This window comes from Prionailurus viverrinus, chromosome X (assembly GCF_022837055.1).
Source record: "Prionailurus viverrinus isolate Anna chromosome X, UM_Priviv_1.0, whole genome shotgun sequence".
NCBI lineage: Eukaryota > Metazoa > Chordata > Mammalia > Carnivora > Felidae > Prionailurus > Prionailurus viverrinus.
This window is the reverse complement of record NC_062579.1, coordinates 90466427-90494223: the sequence shown is the minus strand read 5'-3', so window position 1 is coordinate 90494223 and position 27797 is coordinate 90466427. Positions and strand designations below refer to the sequence as shown.

Below are 27797 nucleotides of genomic sequence, written 5' to 3'. Positions count from 1 at the left end.
GGCTCATGTCATGATCCCAGGGTCGTGGTCAAGCCCTGTGTCGGGCTCCGTGCTGAGCATGGAGCTTAAGATCCTCTCTCTCTCTCTCTCTCTCTCTCTCTCTCTCTCTCTCTCCCCTTTCCTCTGCTCGCACACTCTCTCTCTCTAAAATAATAATTAAAAAAAAACTGAATAGGTCAGATTCTCAGAGATGCTGCTTTCTGGCTTTAGAACTCTTGTAAAGCTGGTTTAGAAATTACCACCTACTTCTTGCCTCTCTACATTTTTCATCAGAAGAAATAGATTAAAAACTGGATAAGAGAAACATGTTAATCACTGTCAGTCACCAAAGGTGATTTAATGGCACAGAAATTATATTGTTACTATACTATTACAGAGCCTGCTTAGAGAACTAATCTGAATAAAATCAGAAAGCAATTCTTAAACTTAAAAATGTGCTTGGGGCACCTGGGTGACTCAGTCGGTTAAGCGTCTCACTTCGGCTCAGGTCATGGTCTCGAGGTTCGTGAGTTCGAGCCCCGCGTCAGGCTCTGTGCTGACAGCTCAGAGCCTGGAGCCCGCTATGGATTCTGTGTCTCCCTCTCTCTCTGCCCCTCCCCCACTCGCGCTCTGTCTCTCTCTCAAAAATAAACGTTAACAATTTTCTAAAAAATTAAAAATGTGCTTAAATGAACTACTGATAGATGCAACAGCCTGCTGAATCTCAAGGACATTTGCTGAGTGAAAGAAGCCAGTTTCAAAGTTACCTACTGTGTGTTTCCATGCATATGACATTCTCAGAAAAAAAAGGAAAAATTGTAGCAATGGAGAAAGACATCAGTGGTTGCCAGGGGTTGTGAGGGGGGGTGTATGACAACAAAAGGGTAGCTGTAGGGAGTTTTGGGGGATGAAACAACTGCTCTGTATCCCGATTTCAGTGTTGATTACATGGAACTATATATATGTTAAAATTCATAGAACTGTATAGACCAATAAGTCGACCTTCCTACATATTAACTTAAAAACTAAATTAAGGGACAATTACTTTTCCCATTGAAAAATCAGATTTACCCCCTAAAAAAAAATCAAGTGATAAGTTCAAGATGCTCCAGGTCTGGGGGCGGCTGGGGGGAGCTCAGTCGGTTGAGTGTCTGACTCTTGATTTTGGCTCAGGTCATGATCCCAGGGTCGTGGGATCGAGCCCCGCATCAGCCTCTGTGCTGAGCTAGGAGCCTGCTTAAGATTCTCTCTCCCTCTCTGTCCCCCTTTACCCTCTCCCCCATTTGTGTCTTCTCTCAAAATAATTTTTTTAAAAATACGCTCCAGATCTGAAGAACAGGCATGAAAAGGGCTTTTGGGAAAAGATTATGGTAACCCTCTGAGCTCCTCCTAAGGAAGGTGTTGAATGTGTTTGGAGGTGATGGCTAGCAATGAAACGGGGTTTATAGCCCATCATCCACAGCCTCTCACTCCACCTCGAAGTTTCTCTTGTGGTCAGAGCCAGCTGACTGACTGGCTAGGGTTGGGGTGGCTTTTCACCATGTAGAGTTAACAGGCCCACTGAGGCCTCATATGTTGGCTCCACAAACAGATCAGGCCAGTGATTCGGCTTTTGGAAAGGCTAGAGCGGGCACAGGTTGAGATACCGTATTTCGATTTCCTAGGGCTGCCCTCTGATACGAAGATGTAGATGACAAATGCTTGCTTTCTCGTGAAAGTGATTTTCCATTAAATTTGGTTACTGTGTGTGGTACCTGGGTGGCTTGGCCGGTTGAGCATCCGACTCTTGATTTCGGCTCAGGTCATGATCCCAGGGTTGTGGGATCGAGCCTCGGTCTGAGTGTGGAGCCTGCTTAAGATTCTCTCTCCTCTGCTCGTGTTCCCTCTCTAAAACTTAGAATAAAAAAATAAAATCAATTTGGTTACTGAGAATTTCCAGAAGGTGAACAGTACCTCTGTGGATTATTAAGGCCCTCTAACGTGCTGCATACCCAGGTTTGGGGAGTCATTTTTTTAAAATACTTATCCAGTCTGGTAGCCAGATGGCCAATTAGTTTAATGCACAATGAGCCAGATTCCTTAATCCAGCTTCTGGCAAAATATTCGAGGCCCTAATTTTCTGTCTTTATCTTTGTTTTAATTAAACTTTTTGAGATGACTGTGAATTCACATGCAATGGTAAGAAATAATACAGTGCGATCGTGTGTACCCTTTACTGAGTTTCCTTTAGTGGTAACGTCTTATAAAACTGGAGTAGAATATCACAGCCAAGATACAGACATTGCTAGGATCCACTGATCTTGTGCAAATTTCCCTGGTTTTACTCGTAATAATTTGCCCGTAGGTGTCTCTGTATTTAGTTTTATGCAATTTTATCACAAGTGCGTGTTCACGTGCCCACCAACACAGTACCGAATTGTGCTATCACCACCAGGATCCTTCCTGTTACCATTTTCAGCCACACCCACCTCCTCTCTGCCCTATTCCCTAACCCCTGGCACTCACTCTCCACGTCCCCATGTCTTTTTGTCATTTCAAGAGTATTATATAATCACATAGTATGTAACCTTCGAACATTGGCTTTTTCTCACTCAGTGAAATTCCCAGGAGATCCATTCGAGTCATTGTGTGAACCATCCCCCCATTTCTTTTATTGCTGAGTAGTATTCCATGACATAGATATACCACAGTTTACTTGACTATTAATCGGTCGAACAACACATGGATGAGATATCCGGTTTCTTGACATCCTCGCCAGCATTTGGTGTTGTCGTTATTTTTTATTTTAGCCATTCTGGTGGGCGCGTGGTAATATCTCATGGTGGTTTTGATTTGCATTCTCCTGCTGGCTGGTGATGCTGAACATCTTTTCATGGATCGTTTGCCATCTGCACATCCTCTTTAGTGAAACGTCCGTTCATCTCTTTTGCCCATTTTCTAATTTCTTTTTCTTTTTTTTCTTTTCTTTTTTTTTTTTTAAATTTTTTTTCAACGTTTTATTTATTTTTGGGACAGAGAGAGACAGAGCATGAACGGGGGAGGGGCAGAGAGAGAGGGAGACACAGAATCGGAAACAGGCTCCAGGCTCTGAGCCATCAGCCCAGAGCCTGACGCGGGGCTCGAACTCACGGACCACGAGATCGGGACCTGGCTGAAGTCGGACGCTTAACCGACTAAGCCACCCAGGCGCCCCAACCCATTTTCTAATTGTATGGAGTGTTGACAACCCTTTATATATTCTAGATGCAAATCCTCGGTCAGATATGCAGTTTGCAAATATTTTTTTTTAGTCTGTAGCTTGATCTTTTAGAGAGCAACTTTTTTTCATTTTGATGAACTTCAATTAGTAGATGTTTCCTTCTTTCTTTCTTCTTTCTTTCTTTCTTTCTTTCTTTCTTTCTTTCTTTCTTTCTCTTTCTTTGCCTAAGGAAGTCAATTGCTCTCACATTATTTGTTGAAAAGGCTACCCTTTCTTCAGTCGTTTGCTTTTATACCTTTATGGAAATTCAGTTGAAAAAATTGGGTTTATTTCTGGGTGCTCTATTCTGTTCCATTGATCTATATGTCTACCCTCCACTATTGTCTTGATTACTATAGCTATATAGTAAGCCTTTACATTGGAAAGAGTGATTCCCCCCCCCCCCCAGGTTATTCTTTACAAACATCATTTTAGCTACTCTAAGTCCTTTGTCTTTCAATATACATTTTATAATAATCTCATCTATGCCTATAAAAATCCTTGCTGGGATTTTGATAGGGATTTCATTAACCTATAGATAAATTTGGGGAAAACTGATATCTTTACTATGTTGAGTCTTCTAATCCATGGATACAGTAAGTCTCTCAAATTATTGTCTTCTTTGGGTTCCTTCCTCAGTGTTTTATAACTTTCAGCATATAGATGAAACATGTTTTGTTAAGCTTGATACCTAAGAATTTCATTTTCTTTGAAGCAATTATAAATAGTATTGTGGTTTTTATCTAGATTTCCACATTGTTAGTATATAGAAGCGTGATTGATTTTTGTGTATTGATCTTGCGTCATAGGACCTTGCTGAATTCAATTATTAGTTCTAGAAGGGGTTTTTTTTTTTTGAACCCCTGTGATTTTTTTTTTATGTAGACAACCAAGTCCTATGCAAATAGAGACAGTTTCACTTGATTCTTTCCAATCTGGATGTCTTTTATTTCCTTTTCTTGCCGTGTTGTGCTGGCTAGAACTTCCAGTATAATGTCGATAAGACATCACTTATAGAAGTGATTAAGAGCAGCCATGCTTGCCTTATTTCAGCCTTCAGAGGCAAAGTATTCTGCTTTTACCGTCAAGTATAATGTTAGTGGTAAGTTTTTTATAGATGGTTTTTATGAGGTTAAGGAAGCTCCCCTCTCTTCCTAGTGTACTGAGTTTTTGTCATGAATGTTGAATTTTGTCAAATGTTTTATTCTGTGTCAAGTGATATGGTCATATGATTCTTCTTTAGTTTATTGATATGGTGGTCTACACTGAATGATTTAAAAATAGTGAGCCGGCCTTACATACTTGGAATAAATCCCATTTGATCATGGTATATAATTCTTTTATACATCGTTGGATGCATTTTGCTCATAAGCCTTTGTTGAGGATTCTTGTGTCCAAATTTATGAGGGATACTGGCCTGTAGTTTGCTTTTTCTTTTTCTTTCTTTCTTTCTTTCTTTCTTTCTTTCTTTCTTTCTTTCTTTTCTTGTACAGTTATTGTCTGGTTTTGATATCCGTCTGGGGCTCAGATGACATCAGTGTTGGATCTTTCAATATTTCATTAAAAAATTTTTTTGTTTTAACATTTATTTAGTTTTGAAAGACAGAGAGAGACAGAGTGAGAGAGGGGGAGGGGCAGAGAAAGGGAAACACAGAATCCAAAACAGGCTCCAGGCTCTGAGCTGTCAGCACAGAGCTTGATGTGGGGCTCAAACTCACAAACCGTGAGAGCATTACCTAAGCCGAAGCCGGATGCTTGACCAACTGATCCACCCAGGCGCCCCAAATCTTTTATTTCTCACAGGTCTCTGAGGCTCTATTTTTTTACCAGTCTATTTTCTCTCTGTTGTTCACACTGAGTGAATGCTATTGATATGTCCTCAAGTTCACTGATTCTATCCTCTGTCGTCTCACTATACTATGGACCCACTAAGTTGCTTTCTTTTTTTAATTTCTGTTACTGTAAGTTTTCGGTTTTATAATTTCCACTTTGCGCTTTTTTTGTATAATTTGTATTTCTTTGTTGTGATTTTCAATTTTTTCCTTTGTTTCAAGAGACTTTGCAATTGTTTACTGGAGCATTTTTGTGATGGCTGCTTTACAATTCTTGTCAGATAATTCTAATATTTGATTCATCTCCCTATTGATGTCAGCTGATTGTCTTTTCTTATTCAAGTCCTGATTTTCTAGTTCTTGGCACGAGAGGAGATTTTTCATTGCATTTTGGCTATTATGTCAGGAGACTATTTAAATCTTTTTGTGGGGACAGGGAGGGGGGAGCACCTAGGTCAGGCTCAGTCAGTTAAGTGTCTGACTTCAGCCCAGGTCATGATCTCACAGTTCGTGGGATTGAGCCCCACATCGGGCTCCGTGCTGACAACTCCGAGCCTGGAGCCTGCTTCCGATTCTGTGTCTCCCTCCCTCTCTGCCCCTCCCTTGCTCGTGCTGTGTCTCTCTGTCTCTCAAAAATAAATAAACGTTTAAAAACAAATTAAACTCTGTTTTTAAATGTTTATTTATTTTTGAGAGAGGGAGGGAGACAGAGAATCCTAAGCAGCCTCTACGCCGTCAGCCTAGAGCCCAACGTGGGGCTCGAACTCACGAACCGTGAGATCATGACCTGAGACGAAATCAGGAGTCGGCCGCTGAACCGACTGAGCCACCCAGGCGCCCCAGGAGGCTATTTAAATCTTTTGTTTTAGTAAGCGGTCACTCCGTTTAGGTTCAGCGTGCAGGTCCTGGCCTACTTTTGTAGGCTGTGATTTCAACGACCATTTACTTTGCAGAGCCTCTGCGATGCTTTTTTCGTCCGCTTGTTAATGTGGCGCTGACGGGGGCCCCCGCCGGTCTGCACCGGTGCCGCCTAAGGGAGCAGAAGGTGTTCCACCAGGCTGGGTGGCCTGAGGCCCGCAGGTGGAGGGAGTGAGTCTCTAGTCTGCGGGAACAGCTAAGCTTCCCTGGTTTTGCTTGCTCTGGTGGAACCCGCAGCCCTTGCCGGTGCCATATGCCATCCTGGTACCTCTCCTTCCTGGGCCAGAGGACTCGTGGTGGTCGGATTTGCCCTTGATGACGATGCCCTGGCTGCACAGTGTCTCGTGGCCAGGGAAGGGAGCCCCGCGTGGCGGGAGAGGAGAGCGTGTCCCTCCCCCCCCCCCCCCCCCCCCCCGGCTGTTTCGTGTCAGCGGGGCTCCCTGCTGGATTCCCTTTGCCGGGGTTGCCGGGGGCCCGTGGGGCCCACGCGGATTGGCGCGTCCAATCCGGAGGAAGAAGCTGCCTACTGGGAAATGCGGGGGCCCGGCTCCCCTCCTTCTGCTGGGTGGGGAGTCAAAAGGCGCCCTGCTGCTACGATGTCTCCCGGTCCTGGGGTCCCTGACCATTCTGCCTTCCTCTTCAGACCTTTGGGAATTCTTCTTTGGTTGCCTCTTGAATCATTTCTAGCACCCGCAGTTCTCCTTGGCGGGGAGGAGCGAGGAGAAATGAGACTATGCCGTCTTGTCCAGCCTGAAAATAGAAGACCGTTTTTACTCTGGTTTCTGCTGCTGCTTCTCCCAGGAATGACTCAGGCTTTCAGCTGCCACCCTTTCCTGGGCGAAGAGAAGCTCTGGGGGCTTTGCCTTGGTTGATATATCACGCTTCCAGGTTTTCTGGGGGTCTGTGTGTGGGAAAGAGAGAGAAGAAAGGCTGGCAGAGATCAGCCCTGAAACAGAGTGGGGCGAGCGCTGTGGCGGGGCACGGAGTTAGCTGTGGGTCGGTCTTGCCTGAAAGATACTCCTGTGCCACTATCTTCATACGATCCTACTGTGAGACGTCAGAACAACCAAACTTTGGTATTTCCTGGCAGGACGGAGGCAGAAAATAAGATTTTTTAAATTTATTTATTTATTTACTTATTTATTTAAAATCTTAATGACTTTGAGGTAGGCAAAGTCTTTTCATGTCATTGATTTATTTTGTTATTTATTTTTTGGAGACAGAGAGAGAGAACACTGGGAGAGGGGGAGAGGGAGAGAGAGAGACAGAGAGAGAGAGAGAATCTTAATCAAAATTTGGTATTTCCTGACAGGACAGAGGCAGAAAATAATATCTATCTATCTATCTATCTATCTATCTATCTATCTACCTATTTATTTATTTATTTATTTATTTTCTTCATGACCTTGGGTTAGGCAAAGTCTTTTTATTTTATTATTATATTATTATTATTATTATTATTATTATTATTTTAGAGAGAGAGCACGCAAGCAAGCAGGCAAGAGGGGCAGAGGGAGAGACAGAGAATCTTTTTTTAAAAAAAATTTTTTTTTTCAACGTTTATTTATTTTTGGAACAGAGAGAGACAGAGCATGAACGGGGGAGGGGCAGAGAGAGAGGGAGACACAGAATCGGAAACAGGCTCCAGGCTCCGAGCCATCAGCCCAGAGCCTGACGCGGGGCTCGAACTCACGGACCGCGAGATCGTGACCTGGCTGAAGTCGGACGCTTAACCGACTGCGCCACCCAGGCGCCCCAAAGAGACAGAGAATCTTAAGCAGGCTCCACTCTCGGTGCAGAGCCTGATGCAGGGCTCAATCCCACGACTGATCCTGGGATCATGACCGGAGCCGAAATGTAGAGTCGAACGCTCAACCGACTGAGCCACCCAGGCGTCCCAGAAAAGAAGATTTTCAAACACGCTCCTCCCTTCGTGTAAAACCTTAGGGCATCCGCGTACATGATCCACCCCCCCACACACGCCGCAAAATGGCCATGCCCTAATCCTTGGGATGGATGAATATGTCACCTTACATAGTAAAAGGCACTTTGCAGGGGCAGTGAAGTTAAGGATATTGAGATGGGGAGAATGTCCTGAAATATCCTGGTGGGCCCGATCTAACGACAGACTTCATATAAGAGAGAAGCAGGAGAGTACGAGTCAGAGAAGGTGATGCACCTGTGGAAGCAGACCGAGGTCAGAGAGTGTGAGAGAGAATCTAAAGATGCTCTGTGCTGGCTTTGAAGATGGAGGGGGTGGGGCATGAGCCAAGGAATGCAGACGGCCTCCAGAAGCTGGGAAATGGCTGCTTTTAGACTTCGGAGCTCCAGAACCGTTAAGGTAATAGATTCGTGTTGTTTTAAGCCATAAAGTGTGCGGTAATTTGTTATAGCAACAACAGAAAACTACTACACTGACAGTGGACAAGGGACATGATCAGGGATGGGAAGTTGGGGGCTATTGTAGGACAGGGAGGACCGTGGCCTCCGCTAAAAACATGAGACGCTCCAGTCCGGGAAGGCGAAACCTGACAGGAGATTGGCTCAAAGACTAGGCCACCGCTGTCTGATAGAACCATCCGTGATGATGGAAATGTGCTATATCTGCGCTCTCCAGGATGGAAGCCCCTCGCCACAGGGGACTGCCGAGAACTTGAAATGTGGCCAGTGCTACTGAGGCCCTGAATTTGTAATTTGATTTACTCATTTCATTTATATTTAAGTTGTAAAAGCCACACGCAGCCAGTGGTGACGATATTAAACAGAGTGGGTCCCCACCATGGAAAAGAGTGGGGATAAGGGGGAACACACACTTATTCCTTAACGTCCTCAGTGCCGGAAATCTAGCCTGCCCCAAAGAGCTTAGATCAAATTAAAGAGCCACCGATTCTTCTCTGGAGATCAGATTTCTCATAACCTCTGCCATAATGTAACCACAAACCTACAAGAGGAAGAAAAAGCATGGAAACGGCATATAAAATTGCTATCGTGAAACCCATAAACTTCACAGGAGATGCAGGGAGTCCAGTCCTCGGTCAAGAAACTGTATATTAGAAGAACCTACAGTAAGCTCTGACATCGCAGTCTCTGACACCAAAAAGTAAAGATGGAAGTTGAGGCAGATAGGATTTCAAAAGCACAGGGATCTGGGACCCATTTAATAGAGAAAGACATATTCTTACACGCCCCAGAGGTCCAGGGCAAAAGCAGATGGTCACAATGCACACTCTGAGTCACAAGACAAAGTTATGTTCTGTTCTGAATCAGCCCTTTGAGAATGCAAAGCAGTGAATGATGTAATCTTAGGGAGGAAGGGAGGAAGGAAGGAAGGAAGGAAGGAAGGGAAGGAAGGAAAGAAAGGAAGAAGGAAGGAAGGAAGGAAGGAAGGAAAGGAAAGGAAGGAAGGAAAGAAAGGAAGAAGGAAGGAAGGAAGGAAGGAAGAATGAAAAGGGAGGGAAGGAAGGAGGGAACAAAGGAAAGAAAGAAAGAAAGAAAGAAAGAAAGAAAGAAAGAAAGAAAGATGGAAGGGGGAAAGGAAGAAGGGAGGGAGGGAAGGAGAAAGGAAGGAAGGAAGGAAGGAAGGAAATCAACAGAGAAAATGGGTAAATGCAAAACAAGACAAAAAACTAGCTCTCCACTCTCATGCAAAACCTACACTCCAGCTTCTTGTCACTGTCACTTACCAGGACTGATCTGTGCCAGGGCTGATCACTCACTTCGAGTACTCACTTACCATTACCATCAACACCGTTCCTCACCTTATCCTTCTAAGTCACCTGCCACACAACTTCCAAATCGGGATCGCTGCGATCATCCACCACCACCGTTTCTCTTTCCAGGCTGCTGGGCCCTGCGGGGAGGAAATAACACAGTGGTTTAGGCAGGATCATCTTGAAAAGAAGGATCTCTGTGAAATATCACATAGCTTTTAAGTGTACAAGAAATCTGTATGGAAATACGGAAATATGCCATATTGGCATATGGGCATATTTCCGTATTTGGAATACGGAAATATGGAAAACTATTCAAGGCCCATTAAATAAAAAAGTAAGTGACAACGGGGCGCTTGGGTGGTTCTGTGGGTTGAGCGTCTGACTTTGGCTCAGGTCACTGCTGTCAGCCTGGAGCCTGCTTCAGATCCTCTGTCCCCCTTTCTCTCTGCCTGTCCCTCGCTCACGCTCTCTCTCTCAAATAAGTAAACCTTAAAAAAAAAAAAAAAGTAAGCGATAGCAAACCGCCCAGTGGGGATGGAAAATGGTACAGTGACTTTGGAAAACCGCCTGGCAGCTGCTCAGAGTGTCAAACATAGACGATTCCGTTCCCAGGAATATACTCCAGAGACGTGAAAATACGTGTCCACATCAGCACTTGTAATTGAACATTCATAACAACATCCTTCCTAACGGCCAACAGGGGGAATGACCCATCATCCACCCACCGCTGAATGGCTAAACACAATGTGGTCTTATCCACACAGTGAAATATTACGTGGCAATAAAAAGAACGAAGTTGTGATTTACAGTACAACATAAATGAACCCTGAAAACACCATGCGAAGTGAAAGAGGCCGGTCGCAAAAGACGTGTTCTATGCTTCCATTTATATTAAAGCCCAGAACAGGCAAATCCGTAAAAACAGAAAGGAGATCGGTGCTTGCTTAGGGTTGGGGGCGAGGAGACGGGTGACAGGCAGGGAGAGCGAAAAGCTTCGGGGCTTCTTCTTGAGATGATGAAAACGTTCTAAAAATGGACTATGGTGGTGCTTGCACATATCTGGGAAGATACTAAAAAACCATACACTTTTCTATGCGCGAATTGTACGTTATGTGAATTATAGCTCAAGAAAGCTGTTGTTTCAAAAAAAAAAAAAAGCAAGGGGTAGAATAATGCATGTACTCTGAGCTCATTTATATTAAAACCACAAAACTACATATGCATGTAATATAAACATTTGTGAATGTATGTAAATATACAGAAGAGGATTTGGAAGGCTACCCGCCCATCTGCTAGCATGGGTTACTTCTGGAGAGGGAAGCGGGACTGCCTTCTGTAACATCGCACTTCCCTGTTTCTCCTCCCACCACTCCCGTTGTTTCTTCAACTTGCTTTTCTAAGCAGTCCTTCCTCTGCCCACCCCTTTGGAATCCCATTTCACTCTTCAGGCTCTCCCTGAAGCCACGCTAACTAAGACCGTATGTTCCCCGTGGCTTCGACAACCTCCATCCAGGCCCTGACCCATTTGGTCCACAGGTACCCACTGAGCACCTGCCGGGGCCTGTGCTAGGGCCTTTGGCTGCCTCCCCTCCTTCATCTGCCATCCCTCACCCAGCAAATTCCACCGGGTCTCCTCACTTAACGTATTCCTCTCTCTTTCCTTCTCTCCTTGTCCTCGGCCTCCTCCGGCCTCCCGTGTAACCCGAGCCACCACTGTCTCTCCCGGATCAGCGCAAGTCTCCTCCCTGGCCTCCCTGCCCACACAGGCCATTCTCCACACAGCAGCCAGAGCCAACTTTTAAATATTTAAATCATGCCATATCTGGCTCCCTGCTTCAAAACTCTCCAAGAGCTTTCAATTGTACTGAGTATAACATCTAGGCTCTTTCCTTTGACCGAATAAGATAGAGCCTTTGTCTGAATCTCTAATCTTACGTCATCATGCTATCCTTGTTCGCTATGCTCCTAGAATTTGTTTCCTCTTTTTTTTTTTTAAGTCTGTTTATTCTGAGAGCGAGCGAGGCGGGGAGGGGCAGAGAGTGTCAGTGCAGAGCCCCATGCGGGGCTCAAACTCATATGAACCACGAGATGAGCCGAAGTCGGATGTTTAACCGACTGAGCCACCCAGGTGCCCCGATTTTGTTCTCTCTTGAGAGGCCTTCCCTGATCATCTTGACTAAGTAGGGCCCCGACCCCGGACAGCATCTCATCACATCACCCTGTTTTATTATCTCCCTTACCATCAATCTGGAATTCTTTCATTTATTGGTTCGCTTGTTTATTGTATGCCTTCCCCCACCAGTCAAAGATAAACTCCATGAGAGAGGTGACTCTATCTGCCTGGTCCCTACTGAATCCCTAGCATTCAACACAGGACCCGGCAGGTGCTCAGTGGGTATCTGTGGAACGAATGGGCCAGGGTCTGGATGGAGGTTGCTGAAGCCACGGGGAACGTATGGTCTTAGTTAGCGTCACTTCAGGGAGAGCCTGGAGAGTGAAATGAGATTCTAAAGGGGTAGGCAGAGGAAGGACTGCCTACAAAAGCGAGCTGAAGAAACAACCAGAGCGTTTGACCCCCAGGTTGTTAGCTTAAGCAACTGGACAGACGGTGGGTACCATTCACTGAGAATGTAAGACTCGGGGAGGGGTGAGTGGGGGTGGGGACCGATTCAAGAACTGAGTTTTAGAAATGGTAAATGTGACACGTGCATTTGTCATCCAACTGGGAATCCTAAGTAGCTGGCTGCATATAGAAGTCTACACCGGGGCGCCTGGGTGGCTCAGTCGGTTGAGCATCTGACTCTTGATTTCAATTCAGATCATCTGACTCTTGGTTTCAATTCAGATCATGATCCCAGAATGGTGGGATCGAGCCCCGCGTGGGGCTCCAGGGAACCTGCTTAAGATTCTTTCTTTCTCCCTCTGCCCCTCTCCCTCTCTCTCTCTCAAATAAATAAAATAGGGGGAAAAAAAATAAGAAAAAAAAAAGAAGTCTAGACCTTAGTGAGGTGGTGAGTGCTAGAGAGGAGAGATTGAAAATTGAAATTCATCAGCCTAAAGGACTGAGAGCAGTGGAGATAACCTCAGAAGAAAGTGGAGAATGGGGGGAAAAATGAGGGCCTGATGCAGAGTTTAAGATCTCCTGCATTTTTTTTTAAGTTTATTTATTTTTGAGAGAGCGCGAGCAGGGGAGGGACAGAGAGAGGGGGGGACAGAGGATCCGAAGCAGGCTCCGTGCCGACAGCAGCAAGCCCGGCGAGGGGCTCGAACCCACGAACCTCGAGATCGTGACCTGAGCCGAAGTCGGACGCTCAACCGACGGAGCCACCCAGGTGTCCCAAGACCTCCTGCATTCACACCTCCAGTCCCAACCTCCTTCTTCCATGAGTTCCAGAGCCACTACCACACCACCTTATATTCACCCAACATGTCCTGAAATGACTGCATAGACTCCCTCTCCAAAAGTGGTCCTCCTTCCGTATCCTCTATCACTTATTCGTCAGCTGATCGGGTCTCTTCGTAACATCTACAGGGCCGTTCCCCACCTTTCTGTCCCTGCAACACTTACTTCACCTCCTCAATCTCATCACCTGCTACGTGGAACTCCACAATCATCTCTTGGTCGGTATCTCTGCCGCCGACCTTGCCCCCCACTGCCGCCACTGGGGTCCTTTTAAAGCGCCTTGATTGTGGTACTTCCCTAGTTAAACCCCTTTGAGGGTTTCCTGTTGTTCAAAATAAAGTACAAATTCCTTTTTTTTTTTTTAGTTTATTTGAGAGAGAGAGAGAGAGAGAGAGAGAGAGAGAGAGAGAGAGACAGCACGGGAGGGGCGGAGAGAGACAGGGAAAGAGAGAATCCCAAGCAGGTTCCACACTGCCAAGGCAGAGCCCGTCGCGGGGCTTGAACCCATGAACTTCAAGATCTTGACCCGAACCAAAACCCAGAGTCGGACGCTTAACCAAAGGAGTCACCCAGGCGCCCCTAAAGTACAAATGCCTAAGCCCAAAACGTAAAAGGCTTTCAGGACCTGCTCCCTACTGACCTTTCGACCTTATCTTCCATTTACTCCCTCGGCCTTGTATCCGAGCCTTACCCATCTATCAGTGGCCTTCACTCCTCTAGACCCACGATCCTTGTTTCTGTCCGCAAACATGTACTTGCCACGCACCCCCACTGCCACCTGTTCTCCAGTTCCGTGGAGCTTCCAGACTGCTCTCCAACCAAGCCAACTTGATCTCTTCTTTCTTGATTGCCCCTCAGTAGCCTGTGCACACTCCAACTTTATCATCGGTGACACCGTATTGGATTTAGACGTTTGTGTGTCTTTCCCTCTCTGCTAGCGACAGAGAGGTGAAGTAACTTGCCCAAGGCCACACAGCTAGTAAGTAGCAGATACAAGCGCAGGGTCTGTGCCTGTAATCACCCGTCTCTCGGTACAGATTCAGGAAAGGCCCGTTCAATGAATGGGGAAATGGGGAATGTGGGGCATGTGACTTTTTTCATGTTGTTATTCTGACCTTGCCTATTGCATCTTTTCTTTCATTTTAAAATCTCATTTCGTTCAAAGCTCAGACACAATAAAGTCCTAAAATCAAATAACGGATCTTTTGCTGTGGCGCTCCAGGGAGTCGAGGAGGGCAAACGCCATTATCCTCATACCTCTAGGCAGGAGCAAGGGAGGTCGATTTATTGGCGTTCCGTGACTAGGGCCAAAGCACAGGAAAATAAGGTAGGAGTAAACCTCATAACGCCCTGCCACCGAAAACATCATAAAAGCGACCATTTCCTGAGCGCTCCAGGGACGCCCGGCACTTTGTTAGGAGTCCTACGTGGATGAGCTCATTTCATCTTGCCAACAGCCCTCTGTGATGTCGGCGCTGTTGTGATCTCCATCTTACGGATGGGAAAATAAGCCCCGGGAGGGTAGGTGACTCGCCCAAGGTGGCAGGGGTGGTAAATGGCAACGCAGCACTCGGCCGGCACCGTCCAACGGCACGCAGTCTGCGCCATGAACCACGGTGACAGACGACTTCCGCTCGCCTGGGCCAACCGTGACTCCAGAGCTGCCCTGCCCCCATCAGATAACCGCTGGCCACGTGTGCCTCGGCGCATCTGAATTAATTAAAGGCAAATGAAACCTCAAACTCAGTTCCTTGGTCACGCTAGTCACATCTCGAGTCCTCAAAAGCCCCGTGTGGCTAATGAGCACCCTGTTGGAGAACACGGACGAAGACCATTTCCCTCAAGACAGAAAGTCTTCTAGGACAGTGCTGCGCTACAGCGTGCTCTCTCTGATGCGGCAGCTCCACAAGCTTCTCCCGGGTTCCGAAGCCTTCTCTCCACTCTGCCAGTTGGGCTCCTCTCCCTTCAGAGCCCCGGGGAAACTCTGAGATGTACGGGAAGGTAAGAACTTTCAGTACCGTCCCCTCCATCGTTCGACTCCTTGGCAACATCGCCCTTTCCACCCGCTGCCCACGATTCGTCCTCGTGCCCCGGCCCGTCTGCCCCCTTCTCTCTCTGCTTCTGGGCATGCAGAGGTCCTGTGGTTATTCGTTCTCATTCTGCCCCCAACGCAGATGATTGGGTGGGGGCCACCCACTTCACAGCCACAAGTGCGGAAGGTCCCCCAGAAGCAGAGATCCCGGACTGCTGTCCGCAGCCCCGCCCTCCAGAGGGGAGGGCGCACCCCAACTCTGGTCCGGCTGGCCTGAGAGCAGCTGGCCGCCGAGGTGCAGCCTCGGGGGGCCGCTGTGACTCCAATGTGATTTGGGGGCTAGTAAGAGAGACCTGGAGCCCTTTTTAAAATCCCGAGTTACCCGATGCAGATGAAATGGGATGCTCTGCACATAGGGATGGGTGGAGAAGAAAGGAGACAGAGCACCCCAGGGATAGCAGAGCTAACGAAGACTCACTCACTCACCCACGGTCGTGGAGAACGACATGGCAGGTTCTTAAAGCCAGCCGAAAATCCGAAAGGCACTCTGGAATACGTTATGTGACCTATCCACGCCCTTCCTCTGAATCCCAGGAGACTTATGCCTCTAATTCACTTTTCTCAGCTTGACATTAAAATGGGTAAATATTAGGGCGCCCGTGGCTCAGTCGGTTAAGCGTGCGACTCTTGATTTCGGCTCAGGTCATGATCTCACGGTTCGTGGGTTCGAGCCCCGCATCCGGCTCTGTGGCGACAGCGCTCAGCCTGCTTGGGATTCTCTCTCTCTCTCTCTCTCTCTCTCTCTCTCTCTCCCCCTCCCCCGCTCATGCTTTTTTTCTCTCTCTCTCAAAATAAACAAACATTCAAAATATATTTTAAAAAATAAGTACATAAATAAAATGGGTATATATTTTCCAAGCTGATTCGAACTGATGGCTAGAGGAGGCGGGCACGCGCGTGTAGACTGAGAAGGGTAGAGACAGCCTGGAGCGATCGATTCGCCATAGAAAATCTTAATGTGGGTATTTGAGCGTCAAGTATACACCCCGTCCAAAGAGGGATTCTGCCTGTCCAGGCAGCTGAAGAGTTGAGCCAGCCAAAACTTTTCTTGGAGGCCCACGCCAAAGGTGTGTTAAGTAGTCCCGTCTGGGGTCTCAAGCTAGATATCTCTCAGTCCATACTGCATCCAGCCACGTGGTGTGAGGTGGCCAGAGTCAGAGGCGCCCCGCAGATTTCCAAAGGATTCTGATGCAGAAGCAACTTTCGGTCTGGTTCGTGCCACTTGACGACGAGCCACGGCAGGGAAACGAGGGCTGGGAAGGCTCTGCCCCCATCCCTGCGACATGCGGGCCATGCTACCTCTGAAAACACGGCAGTGGTCATAGCAGCACGGTGAGGGAGCATGCAAAGGACGAGGGGCCAGAAGACAGAATCAATGTTCCTGAAAGCCAGAGTACTCGCCGGAGACGTTTATTGGTTTCTGTCTTCCCTCTGAAGGGGAGAAAGTAGGTCAGCACACTCAAAGAACTGGGACCAGGAACAGCGGGTCTGAGAGGGAGTCACTCGCTGAGCCCTGCCAAGATGAAACAGTTGGAGACACGCCTTTCATTTTAGGGCATTCGGCTGAGGTCACTTGGCTTTGGGGGAAAGTCGGGCTGCCGATCCCCTGGTGGGTATTCTCCGCAGGTCCCAGGAGCTGGGTGCAAGGGGAGGCTCGCGTTTTAAAAAACCAACATCTAAATGGTTGGCGAGCGCAGGAATGTTTATGAGCAAACTGTGTGCCTACTTTGGCTCTCAGACAAGGTGGACAAGGCTCGGGGCAGCCTGGCTAAATATAGACGGCACAGGGGGGCCTGAGAAGCAGGAGAGCTGGGTTTCATTTCCAGGTCTCTCCGTTAACCTTGGAGCACACTCCCTGGGTCCCTTCCCTTCATATGCTGACTCGTCCTTAGTAAGGCAGGGCTATGGAGTACGTGTTCCCGGGCCTAGAGAACAGTTCCCACTGAGCCTGCCATGTTTTCTCGCCTCATCTTCCCTCGAAAGATCCGAGTCCGGGGAAGAGACTGGTTGTGACCAGGTAGAAGGCGGAAGAGGTGATATGCTTGTGGCAACAGTACGCGGCCACGGTGACCCACTGGGAGCCACAAGTCCTCCTGGACTAACCAAGGGGGTTGCCTAACCAGAGCCAGAGGGAGGCTAGCCCTCCTCTGAACTGGTCACGGAGCCCGAGAGGCCGAGCCCAAGGAAGCGACTGTGTACTTCCTGCGTCAACACCCTGGGCCCCGCTCCCGTGCCTGGCCACTTGGCACTACGAGTCAGTGCGTCCCTGTGTGGCGGGAGCTACTATCTTCCTCCGATTGTAATACTGACGACGGTTTATTCTACGAAGTTAGATCACAGAGGAGAATATAAAGTAGACAAATAAAAACCACTACGCCCCCACCACCTAAATATCACCACTATGAACAGCCTAGATGTAAGCTCAAGTAGTCAGGCCTGGATTCAGGCCCTGGCGCTCTTGCTGACTCACAGTGTGACCTTGGATGAGTTATATAACCTTTCTGAACCTCAGTTTTCTGGTCTGCAAAATGGTATCACACTCCTCACCGTCAAGTATTGCGAGGATGAGAGAACCCAGGTAAAGAGGGCTAGGAGTCCCCGGCAAATAGTAAGCGACCAACACCTGTTGGCCGTCATCATCATTGTCATTACTGTATGTGCCTGTGTTCAAAACCGTCACACGGATGCATCGTATTTCATTTGGGAATCGTTCGACTTCCCGACTGGCAAGCACGTCCATTGTTTCAAAGCCGCGGCAAGAACATCCACCCTTGTACATATATCGTCTCGAACGTCTCCGATCAAGCCCTCAACATAAACTTCCCAGAACTGAGTTTACGGGGTAAAAAAGAAAGCAGGAATATTTTTCAGGCCCGTGTTACAGACCACAAAGTGGCCCGCTGGCAAGACCGTACTGTATGTTGCTCCCAGCGGGGCACACAAGTGCCCATCTCTTCATACTTCCATCAACACTGAGTAATAACGTCTTTTCGAATCTTTGCCAGTTTGATAGGGGGAAAATGGTGTTGTTTTCACTCACAGGACCTGGATTATAGATTATGACACGCGTCGTAAGCTAGCCCTCTATTAAACTTATACAGGAATTCACTTGTTCGACGGCAAAATCTGTGACAAAGTCTTAGGAGATCCTGAAATGAAAACACACAGGGACATGTGCATAAAAAGAATTCACATCTGAGGGGCGCCTGGGCGGCTCAGTCGGTTAAGCGTCAACTCTTGATTTCCGCTCAGGTCATGATCTCACAGTTCATAGGTTTGAGAGCCCTACGCTGGGCTTTGCACTGATAGCATGGAGTCTGCTTGGGATTCTCTCCCTCTCTCTCTCTCTCTCTCTCTGTCAAAATAAATAAATAAACTTAAAAAAAAAAGAATTCACGTTTAAGTAGTTGATATACTCATTTTTCCCACCATTTTTAATTGCAAAATAGAACTTATGGAAAACCGCAGATCTTGATCGTGTGTTATGAAGTAAATCCCTTTTTTATTATCGTCTACGTCAAGAAACAGAACTTTGCCAGCTGCCTCAGAAGCCTGACACGTATATTCCGATCCTAAAATTAATCGCAAAGCTGTATTTTATGATAATCTCTTCCTTGCTTTTGTTTATGGTTCTGTATCACCCAAGTTACAACTTTCAACACTGCAGTTTAGTTTCGCCTTTTTGAAATATTTTAAGTCTCTTTCACTTAGGAACTGGTACACCTGTAATCAAAATTACACTGTATTATAACAGCATAGAACTTAAAGAAGCAGATGCTCACTTTTTTAAATGGTGCTTTACAAACGCATAAAAATATATACGATTTTCCCCAGGCATATGAGTAAATAAATTATTCTGCCTCGAGTTTAACATGCCACTTTGATATAGTTACATGTGTTGGTTCCATTTTGGAGCAATATCTCCAATGTCTGTATAATTCTAACATTTTCCATTCAAGCTTAAATGGCAGTTACAAGTCAGGATTCTGATTTTCAACCTTTTTTTTTTTTCCTTCAACCGACTGATAGATCAGCGTTCTTAGTTGCAAACTACAGAATCCCCTCTGACTAGTTTAAGCAGAACAGAAAAGTCTCAAACAATATCAGTCCACAGGATCTTTCTTTTTTTAAGTTTTATTTATTTATTTGGAGAGACAAAGAAAGAGAGAGAGACCGCATGAGCGGAGGAGGGGCAGAGAGAGAGAGGGAGAGAGAGAATCCCAAGCAGGCAGGGCGGGGGGGGGGGGGGGGGGGGGAGGGGCTTGAACCTACAAACTGTGAGATCATGACCTGAGCCGAGATCAAGAGTCGGACGCTTAACCGACGGAGCCACCCAGGCGACCCCACAGGACCTCTTGAGACCCACCCAGCCAGGCTCTGAAGAACCATGGTGCTACTCTGGCAAAAACAGCACTGCCTCTACTCGGGGTAAGACATCAGCTCCCCTGATCTTTCTCTTCCATTTGGGATTGCCAGGCTGCCGGTATCTCCCCTCAAACAGCCCCTGCAAGCCCATCAAATAGAACACCGGGCGGGGGAGACTTCAGCTGCGTGAGGCTTGCCCCTCCTTGGTCAGTTCTCCCGTCCAGGGCGCTGACATGTCCTAGGCTGGACACCAGGAAGCACAGAAAAGTGTTCTATATGTTTTGCTTTGTCCTACTCAACTCTTCAGTAGAACGTGAGCCTCTAAGGACAGAGACCGGCTCGTAATCACATACTGGTGATGGATTAATTTTCTACTACAATCGTCAACAAGTATTTCTGAATCCTTACTCTGGATCAGGCACAGTGCCGGGTGCGAGAGCTACCACTGAGGGCAAGATTTAAAAAGGCTCTTCTCGGGGCGCCTGGGTGGCGCAGTCGGTTAAGCGTCCGACTTCAGCCGGGTCACGATCTCGCGGTCCGTGAGTTCGAGCCCCGCGTCTGAATTTGGGGGCGCCTGGTGGCTCAGCCGGTTAAGCATCCGACTTCGGTTCAGGTCATGATCTCCCGGTTCGTGAGTTCAAGCCTAGCGTTGGGCTCTGTGTTGACTGGGTGAAGCCTGCTTGGGATTCTCTCTCGCGCTCTCCTTCTGTCCCTCCTTCCCTCGCCCCCCCCAAAAAAAAATTAATAAAATAAAATAAAACATTTTTTTAAAAGGTTTGAATTTTAACCCAAGTGTGTTGAGAAGCCATCCGAGGTTGTGAATACTACACAGTGATATATCGGGTGTATACATCTGGAGGGATCACTCTGAGTGGTGAGTAGGGAGAACAGGCCATCGGGGAGACAGAAACATTTAGAAGGTGAGTAATCCAGATGGAAGTCGATGGTGGTGCAGACCGGGGTGGTTGAGAGAATGAGAGATGGTCATACTTGGGATGCGCCTCAAAGTCAAAATCCACAGGAACGGCCGACTGGCCACGGGAGGTGAGCGGAAGAGAATCAAGGGCAACAGCCAGATTCGGGCTCTCGAGCAACAGCGTGAGTGAGGCCAACCGCTACTGAGACGGGGAAGAGAGGGGAAAGGGAGGGACCGGAGCTCGCATTTTGCCATGCTGAGGTCCCGGCCTTTACGGGACGGGACACGGCAAATAGATAGTGAAGTGTACGCGAGTCTTGAGGTCAGAGGAGAGGGTCGGGTCTGGTGCTACTCCGTGCTAAGAGGACACGCCCAGAGGATACGAGAAATGTGTAAGACACAGTTGAGAAGCAAAAGTTCACGCGGAAGATCTAGTTGGGTACTCCTTGCATGTCCCCAGGAGAGCCTGGACTCAGGATGGACCCTGGGTCTCCCCTGGGAATATGGCCCTCAGAAGGTTCTTTATGTCGCTGATTGATGAGATTGTTTTCTATGTTCAGAGCAATGGGGCGCGTTGTACCAGCTCGTCGGGACCTCTCAGAATTGTCTATCAAGATTCAAGATGTACCCGGTTTCGATGTTGGAATCCTGAGTTTTGTTCCGCAAAAGCCCTAGACCGAGGGGCTCGAGCGGGCTCTCCTGGGCAGAGACGTGTCACAGGTGTCCCTGTGGTTTGCTTCTACTTGCTCCTGTGTCGTCCTGGATAGGGAAGGACTTGCTTAGGTTTTAGCCAGAGGGGACGGGCAGGGCACGAAGCAAACAGGATGACAGAGTTCAGTCAGCCTGAGGCTAGGGACTAAGCCTTTATTCATCTGTGTGTGCCGCAAAGAGGGCTGGGTAAGCGGGAGGTCCTCAATGCAAGTTTGCTGAATTTAGTGGAAGAGGTGGGACTGGCTGGATGGGCAGGATTTTGCATAAGCTTAGAGGAGAAGGAGGGCATGCCAGATGGAGAAAACAACTCGATGGAGGCCCCAAAGCAAGAACACGCCGGGTTTGTTTGTGGAAAGCTGCCCCCTCAGTCTCCCTACTCCACAATGCCTGGCTCAGTCACCAAGCAGTGGGCATTTAATACAGTCTGCCACTTGCCGGGCATCCCTGTCCCAGCTTGCTGCCACGCCCTTCTCGGGCGCTCCCCTGCTTGCTTTCTGGGCAGCGCTAAGGGCGAGAGGTGACGGCACGGCATACTCCTCCCGCACCCACCCGGTCACTTGCGAGGGCGCACGCTGAGGCCGAGCGGTCTAGCTCCGGACCTCACCGCGTCGTGGACGGTTGGCCGGCCTCGCCTGCCTGCGATTCCGTGATTAGGATTCCAGATGGGACTACGCCAACTATTCACCCTCAATCCCTTACGTCGGTTCCAAAGGCAAAACTCCCAGCGCTTACGCTCGTCTCAACAGCCTTTCCTTAGTCCCAGGGCAGCCTCCAAGAGAAATCCATCAAGGAAAAGAGGAGACGCTCTCGGGGATGAACCAAAAGCTTTCTGTCTGTATGAGCAGGAACGAGAACGGGAGGTTTCGTGCCTGGGCCTCGGGGATCATCTGACGTAACCATCGCCCCCTCCCGCACCGGCAGGTGCCTGAGAGATTTGTGTCCGATCACGCGGCAGCCCGTGGCCGATGCAGGACCAGAACCGAGTCTTCCCGGTTCCCGGCCCGGTACTCTACCACGGTTTGGTGCCCTACTCCCTCCGACCGCCGGCAAGAATCGTCCCCAAAGAAGGTGGGTGCAGTACATTTCCCAGTGAGCAACCATCCCTCCGTGAAGCACGTGAAGGGCCGGGACAGGGAAGGGCGGCAAGAGGCGGAGCCAAGGCATTACAACTACCAGGGCTGAGCGAGACATGTTCCTGACTGCTTTATGGGCTCCGCAGCCGCACTGCACCTTTGCTTTGAGCCAAGTCGAGCGTGCTCTGTGTCGTGGGATGGGGGCTCAGGGAGAAGAGCGAACAAAACAGACCTTCCTGCTGGCAAAAGTGTGAGGCCGCACTACGAAATGACCAGCAAAGGCGGGGGCGGGGGCGGGGGGGGGGGGTGGGGAGCCGGGGTGACCGCTGCTACAAGTGGCAGCCGCAGAAAGCCCTGGCCCAACCGGCATCGCCTCCCACCCCGAGACCTGCCAGTTCACAGCAGCTGGTCAGAGAGTTCACGGCCATGCGAACGGGACAGGCTTGCCAGAGTGCATTCTGCACCCCGGCCTCCGTGCCCTGCCCGGGTTTCTGACTCAGAGCGGGTGACGAATGGGCTGGGCCGGTTCATCAGCACGGGGAACCCAGGCACCGGCGAGCTGCCAGGGACTACTTTTGGGATTGAAGTCACTTCCTGTATGGGACCCCCAAGCACTCGGCTGCACCCCCACACAGCTCAGGCTTCCTGGGGGGGATCACAGGCGGGGTGAAGAAATGTGAGCAAAATCCGACAGGCAGCGGGCAGCGGAGGGAGCCCACATGGGGTCTGAAATGTGACACCTCTCCTTCCAAGCACCAAATCAGAGAATCAATGAATTCAGCATGCAGATCACATTCCTCCCCAGTGCCGGCACCTCTCTCACAGAATGAGTGTTAGTTTCGGTCCCTCACATGGCTTTGAATCTTTACTAGGGGGGAAAAAAAAAAGCATTATAATGCCATTACAGTAAATACCTCATAAGTCTGGTCTAGGTGAGGTATTGGCAGAGTTAGAAATAACTGGATTTGAGCAGATAAGGGAATCTTATCCTTCAAACATCCAAACTTTGAAACAGTATTTTTGATGACATGAAATATACGTGTATATACTGCAGGATTGATTCCCACATTTCTTAACTCACTCAAATCTTTCTCCAGCTAACTCAGGGGAATCAGAAGCAACATCCTTTATTAGGCTCTACCTTTTTGTTTCTCTGTCTCTTTTCAGGATATTGGGCCTCCGGCAGGCGCTTCCCCCATCCGTTTGTCTGAGCTTCTTTCCCCCCACCATCCCTCACTCCAACATTGTAATCTGTATGGCTAGGAAACCAGATTACAAAGCTCTTTAGGGCTAGGTTGTGATTATAAACAAGGCCCTAGAGAAGGGCCCGGGGAATAAAATTTGCGGCTTTGGTGCTATCTTTGTGTGCTTAAGGGAGTTGGTAGCCATTTCCTCCTTCCAGAATCGGGGCAAATCACCAGAGAACAGAAGGTGCCAGAAGCCTGGCCTAGGGTTAAGTGCTGTGCTACTGAATATCTGCCTGGGATCAGGCCAGGCCTCAAAATTCCCTGTCCCCATACCAACTCCCTGGCTCAGACAGCTCTGAGTGACAGAAAATTGGGAAGAATAGCTAAGAATAAACACGAGGCCATGCCAGATTCTTCTTTCAGCAGATGAAGTGCTGACAAAGCAGGGGCAGCGCTAGCTTTGGGAAATCTGCTCTGACCTCCGACAGAGGAGCGTCTCTACCTTATTCCCAGAGCTGTGAAGCGCTGAGGACATTAAAAAGGTGATTTCTCGTGTTCAGGCAGATCTTTAGGGGCACCCAATGACATTTTTTAAAAAAATGCACTAATCGGGGCACCTGGGTGGTTCAGTCGGTTAAGCGTCCGACTTCGGTTTAGGTCATGAGCTCACAGTTCAGGAGTTCGAGGCCCGCGTCAGGCTCTGTGCTGACAGCTCAGAGCCTGGAGCCTGCTTTGGATTCTGGGTCTCCTTCTCTCTGTCCCTCGCCTGCTTGTTCTCTTGCTCGCTCCCTCCCTCCCTCTCTTTCTCTCTCCCTTTCTCTCTGAAAAATAAATGTTTTCATCTTATCTTGTATAACTGTAACCTTATACCCCTTGAACAACAACATGCCATATCCCTGTCCCCTCAACCCCTGGGAACCGCCACCCTACTGTCTACTTGTATCACTTTGACTATTTTAGGCACCTCCTATAAGGGGAATTGTGCAGTATTTGTCCTGTGACTGGCTTATTTCACATAGGATAACGTCTTCTAGGTCCACCCATGACTCACCAAATTATATATATTAGTTAGCTGCAGTTCTTTGTATGCCAATTGTACCTCAAGGAAGCTAGGAGGAGAATGATGAAGAAGCCATGGGTTCAACCTTCAAGCAAAAAAAAAAAAAAAAAAAAAAAGTGATATGCACTTATCAGAAGCAAGCTGAACAAGGTGAATTCTGAAGTTTCTTAACTGTAGCAAAACTTGACATCTTTGAGGTCTTTTCTTAAAAATCTTAGGAGAAAAGCAGCACATGCAAGTTACAATGTAACAGCAATAGCTATCATGTGTTCCTTATTTTTATAAGTCAGAAACCACTTTCAGGGTCATTGCTTCATTTGACAAGCTGCAGAGAACGCCATTCTCCCTCCCATCCTCAGCCATTACTTACTTTGGGAAGCAACCCTTGAAAACTTTCATTACTGACAGGTGCATATCGCCACTGTGTCCACAACCTCCACAGGCAAGAATTACCATGGGGTGTTGTGGGGGGAGCTGGGCCAGCCCCCGAAGGCCCAGATACGCACAAGATAAAAAGGGGGGGGATTGCCTAGATGCTGGGGTTCCTGCCTTCTGGGGAATTCTAACCCCAGAGTTCTGCCTCTGCCAGACCATTAACCCCCACAGGATGTAGAGAAGTCTCCCGCAGCCTGTCCAGTATCATTGCTAGCCCAGGATGGAAGTAAAAATGCAGAATCCACAGATCGTCATTATTTTGGTTTGGACGTCGACCAACTAGCGGGATGATGATAACGGAAAAGTTATTTATCATCTCTGAACCCTGATTTGACATTTGTAAAACAGGGGTGGTAAAACTCACCCCTACCTAGTTTCCAGATATTTGGAGAGTTAAGCATCCAAATAAATGAAATATTACAATGCAATATTTTAGTTTTCAAGGTCAATTCCTTAGAAGTCCTTGGAATGATCACATAAGTCTGGGAGATTCTTTTTTTTTTTTTTTTTAAAGTCTGAGAGATTGTAACATTAGGGCACCTGGGTGGCTCAGTCGGTTGTGTGAAATAAATTTAAATGAGAAACTCCAGCCCAAGTGACTGTTGCATGTGGATCTTAGAAACCCTTTAGCCAGAACGAGTTTGGCAGTGATTCTATAAGGGGATATGTGACTTACATTTAAGAATGGACTCTTTGGGTGAGTCTCCTCCAGATTCAAGAAAACAAGACCCACACAGAGTAGGGCAACGAAGCCAAAGAGGCAAAGCGAAAACGAGTCATCATAACCTCTTTCAGATACAGCCCTTCCCAACCCCTGCACCTCCTTACATCTCTGCCCCTCCAACCCCTTCTTTTTTTTTATTTTTATTTTTTCAACGTTTTTTATTTATTTTTGGGAGAGAGACAGAGCATGAACGGGGGAGGGGCAGAGAGAGAGGGAGACACAGAATCGGAAACAGGCTCCAGGCTCCGAGCCATCAGCCCAGAGCCCGACGCGGGGCTCGAACTCCCGGACCGCGAGATCGTGACCTGGCTGAAGTCAGACGCTTAACCGACTGCGCCACCCAGGCGCCTCCCTCCAACCCCTTCTTTTTTTTTTTTTTTTTTTTTTTTTAATTTTTTTTTTTTTCAACGTTTATTTATTTTGGGGACAGAGAAAGACAGAGCATGAATGGGGGAGGGGCAGAGAGAGGGAGACAGAATCAGAAACAGGCTCCAGGCTCTGAGCCATCAGCCCAGAGCCTGACGCGGGGCTCGAACCCACGGACCGCGAGATCGTGACCTGGCTGAAGTCGGACGCTTAACCGACTGCGCCACCCAGGCGCCCCCCTCCAACCCCTTCTTAACCAACCAGCCGATCAGCCAACCAGCCACCGTGTGGACAGCTGACCTGTACCTGGTTTAGGGCCCACCTGTCAGAAAAGTGGAGCCGCGGTTCTGGCAGATCTACACGCCGTGGGTTGACCTACGCGGACTCCGGCCCCTCTTTTCCTATGGGAGACACTAAAGGCAGTAAGAGCAGATGATATCCTTAATTTGCTCATGCCTGAGATTCGAAGGGAAAACGACAGAAGTGAATTGTTATAAGGGCTGGGCAACCATAGTCACCAAGTACGCCAGGATTTACACACACACACACACACACACACACACACACAGAAACTCTAGTATACCCTAATGGTTATGGTTCAATTAAACACTGAGTCAGGTCAGGAACAGTCACCCACTTTCTACCTCTCAGGGTCTTGTGGGAATTTGGCCTTCACTTCTAGGGAGAAATCTGCAAATGGCTCCACGAAGTCATTGTCCTCCTGGGAGAAGGACCACCTTGGGTGGGGAGACCTTGGCTTTGGGAGGGGCGCAAGTTCCCTCTCTCAGTGATACGCAGGGACACCGAGGGAGTCTGCTCGCTCAATCTTGTCAGAGCATTCGCCGTCGGTTCATTTCTGCTGAATCAACCCTGGGGCATTAGGACCACCACAGGCACTGAGAGCTGCCCGGCCCGTGTGAGAACAACTTCACAAAGAACAATCCTCAGGCTTTCTTATCAAACACCGCCACGGATGGCTCCACTCAGAACCAGAACCTGGGACTCGTGATAAAGGTATTTGGCCTGGAGACAACTCTTCGGTTCGCATACATCGTGACTCTTGGGGACAGAAACAGAAGGGCGAATGTGTGTTTCACGGTCAGTAACAAGGGAGGGAAAGTACCGTAACTGACAAATGGGGGAGTACTGCCTGTCCTGTCTCCTCCCATAGATGAAACAAGCACTCTCTATCTCACGAAAAAGGTGGTTTGGTGCTTGCAGTCCAGTCTGTTACAGAATTAGAAAATCAGCATCACGCACACATTCCCTGAGAGTGGGATGGGGAGGCGACGGTCAGTTTGTCCCCAGGGAATGTAGCGAAGGCTATCGGTAGTCGCCAAATATACCAGGGATGCCTCTCCATGCCCCAGTCTCTCTTGCAGGTAGGTTGGGGCAAGGGGATTAGTTCCGGCCACTGAAATGTGCACGGAAGTGATACGTGTCCCTTGTGGGATGAGGCAGTTAAGGTAGGTGGGCTTCTGGCTGTCTTCTTTCTCTGCCATGGTGCCCTTGGAGGTCATGTGTTCCAGATGGCATTGCTGCATGATAGAAAAGGGCCAACCAGTCCACGTCAAACTTTATTCATGTGCTATTTGTTACTGCGTCAGAGTCTTGCCCATCCTGACTATTACAGGAGGCAAGGCAGCAGCCCATCCAGAAGACCGGAGACTTTAGTGCAAGAAACTAACCTGGCCACACTCACAAACTCTATGAGGATGACTGGGTTCCACATTTCCCGAGACTTTCTTCAACAAAATGCTATCTCTGAGGGAGCGTGGTTCGTCC

At 48.3% G+C, this 27797-nt stretch overlaps 1 protein-coding gene across 4 annotated transcripts in view; it reads right to left on the bottom strand.

The window, feature by feature from the left end:
• LONRF3 (LON peptidase N-terminal domain and ring finger 3) overlaps window positions 1-27797 on the bottom strand; it is a 132074-nt gene that overhangs the window by 87281 nt on the left and 16996 nt on the right. For all 4 annotated transcript variants that reach the window (XM_047843409.1, XM_047843408.1, XM_047843410.1 and 1 more), the window contains exon 3: window positions 9726-9817. The gene's annotated coding sequence lies outside the window, so the exon portion shown is untranslated. The remainder of the gene's footprint in view (window positions 1-9725; window positions 9818-27797) is intronic.